The sequence below is a fragment of the Octopus bimaculoides genome, chromosome 4 (genome assembly GCF_001194135.2).
Source record: "Octopus bimaculoides isolate UCB-OBI-ISO-001 chromosome 4, ASM119413v2, whole genome shotgun sequence".
In the NCBI taxonomy this organism is placed as follows: Eukaryota; Metazoa; Mollusca; class Cephalopoda; order Octopoda; family Octopodidae; genus Octopus; species Octopus bimaculoides.
The window spans coordinates 80,432,154-80,435,367 of NC_068984.1; positions in this window are offsets into that span (position 1 = coordinate 80,432,154).

Below are 3,214 nucleotides of genomic sequence, written 5' to 3' on the forward strand. Positions count from 1 at the left end.
TATATATATATATATATATATATATATATATATATGCAGTCATGGTGTGGCAGCGAAATACAAATCTATTGAATATGTTCTTAATCGGCAATCTATTGCGATAGTACTGAAATCAATATTCTGATACACCGATATCAAGCTGTTAAAATAACTGAAATTAAAATCTGTGAGAAAAAAAAAATAGAGAAGAGAAGATAACGGAAATTTTTCTCTCCGTTTAAAAGACATTGATTCCCAACAGTGAGTTTGAGTTTAACAATGCAATACGTCTTTCATATGTATGTGTGCGTGAGTTTGTGTGTGTTTGTGTGTGGGTATATGTGTATGGCGGGTAGGTGTGTCTTATTTCTAAATGGGTTGCAAATAAATTTGTAGTAGATAATAGACACATAATTATTCAATAACCAAGGACAATCTGACTCCGCATTTGTCTACAAGAACATCGGCGATTCTTACTAAATACATAATTTGTGGAATTGAAAAAAATTAATTTAAAATATTCTTTTGTATTATTATTATTATTATTATTATTATTATTATTATTATTATTATTATTATTAGTAGTAGTAGTAGTAGTAGTAGTAGTAGTAGTAGTAGTAGTAGTAGTAGTAGTAGTAGAAGAAGAAGTATGTTTTGGCTTTGTTTTCGTAAAATGCAGTTGCAGCCGGAGTTTCATTCAGATACACCGAGGTCGACTTTGCCTTTCATCCTTTCGAAGTCGGTAACTTAAGTACCAGTTGCGTACTGGAGTCGATCTAATTGACTGGCCCCATCCCCGAAAATTTCAGACCTTGTGCCTATAGTAGAAAGGATTATTATTATTATTATTATTATTATTATTATTATTATTATTATTATTATTATTATTATTATTATTATATTTGCTGCGGAACACATCGGACATGTTTTCGAACGCTCCAAGTCAGTCCAGTTCAAAATATTTATTTACACCAAGATTGGTGTCCTTTGTCAATTATTATCTGATTCCATGTTGTGAATAGAAATACCAGGAACCTATTACTGGCTTTTTATGGTTGTGTAGCCCCCATAAGAGGCTTAGAGAAGGAGTAACAGATTATGCCAGAAGAACTGTTCAGGGATAGAACTAGAACTCTTAATTCAAACGGATCACCAGAAATTTGAATCCTTTCTTGACCTGCTAAACAGTATTTTTCTTATTGTAATGATAGTGAGTAAAGAATCAGGGTACCATATATGTGGCACTTCTAACCATCTAAGGGCTTTCTACCAACAACAAGGGGACGAAAGACAGCACAAACAAATTGAAAGAAAAGCATCGGAGGGGCGATGCATACCCTGCGTGCACACAAGAAAAAAAAATGAATTTTAATTCAATAAATATATTCTCAGATGAATTCATATTTCAACAAAACGACATCAAGAGTTATTTCCCCTACTTATCGTTTATGCATATGTAACAAAGGAAAAAGAAGCATTTTGATTCACCTATCCGCCAGTTTTGAAGATAACCAAACTAGGATTTAATGAGTTCGAGCCACTCACCCAATGAGTATTTCTGCCAAATTTGGTGAAAATCCATTCTGCGGTTTTCCAGTAATTTTGCAAAAATACAAACTAAGACGAACGACTACGAGTGACACGTGCAGCTCAGTAACACCAGTAAGAATACCAACTGCAATATTAGTTTCATATTTTTGCACCAGGCCAGCAACTTCTAGGGAGAGACTAAGTCTATTAAATTGACTCCAGTGCTCAACTGGTACTTATTTTATCGACCCCGAAAGAATAAAACGCAAAGTCGACCTCGGTGGACGAAATGCCTCTATATATTTTTCCCGGGGTGAGAAGAATTTCGCCAGCTCACCGCTTTAGCATCAACTATAATACTGATTTCAAATTTTGGCACAAGGCCAGCAATTTCGGGGTAGGGGTAAGTCGATTACATCGACCTCGAAAGGCTGGAGCACCAATTGTAATATTAAAATATTAAAAACAGCAACAACAATCGCAACATAAGTAGTAACAACAGAGAAAGCAACCACATCTACAACTCCAGCATGAACAACTGCAATAACATCAAGAGGGACCCTTGTGAAAACAAATACAAAATGTCTGTCACATCACTAAAACCTCACGAGAGATATCGGAATGTTCTGACTCTGATAACTCGCCGTTAGATGAAATAGAAGAATATAGAAAACTTAGAAAACCTGTGAGATTGAAAGCCAGGGAAAATGAAAAGGCAGCAGTCCTATTTTTAATCAGCCATATTACTGCATCATCACTACCACCACAGCAGCTGCAACCACAACAAATCGACGAATCCCGCGACCATATAACTAACAACATCAGGAAAATACACAAACACAATAATCACAAAAGAAAACGAGAAAAAAGAACAGCAAACAAAAATCAAATACAAAAACCATCCAACACCAACAATTCCCCTGTTGTATTTATATACTGTTCTTTCTTTTATTCTTTTATTCTTTTACTTTTTCAATCATTAGATTGCGGTCATGCTTGGGAATTGCTTTGAAGAATTTTTTGTCGAATGAATCGTCTCCGATACTTTGAAAAAATTTGCTTTTAAAGTATGGCGCTTATTCTATTGGCTTCTTTTGCCGAACTGCTAACTTACGGGGGACGTAAACATACCAACACCGACTGTCAAGCGGTGGTGGGGGACAAACACAGATACACAGACACACACACAAATGTGTGTGTGTGTGTGTGTGTGTGTGTGTGTAAACGTAAGATCCAAGGATCAAGCTGTAGGAAGTTAGTAAGCTTTGAGCAGTCTGTAGAAGGTATAATAAACAACTTTCAGAAATAATAGTGATTTATTAACGTAGTGGGTTGTAAACTTTTGCTATATCAAAATTCGATAAGATGAAAAAAGTTATTTTATAGTTCACGGTTAGCAGCTGGGGTTGCTGTGTATGCGAATAAAAATCCAGAATTAGGGAATGAAGATAATATCCAGGTTACATATGTTTCGTCGGCCCAAAGATACCTTAATTAAATTTCGATCAAATCTGCGAGTTTACATGGGATCCCTTCACGTCAATGTAAACTCTATTTGATGAAGGTATCCTTGGCCCGATGAGTAGCTAGTGGATTACCCCTTTTTTGAGCAATTTCTACGTCCGAGTTTCTGCTAGGTTTGAAACATATGTTGCGTGGATTTTATCTACTCCATTACCTGATTTTGGATATATATATATATATA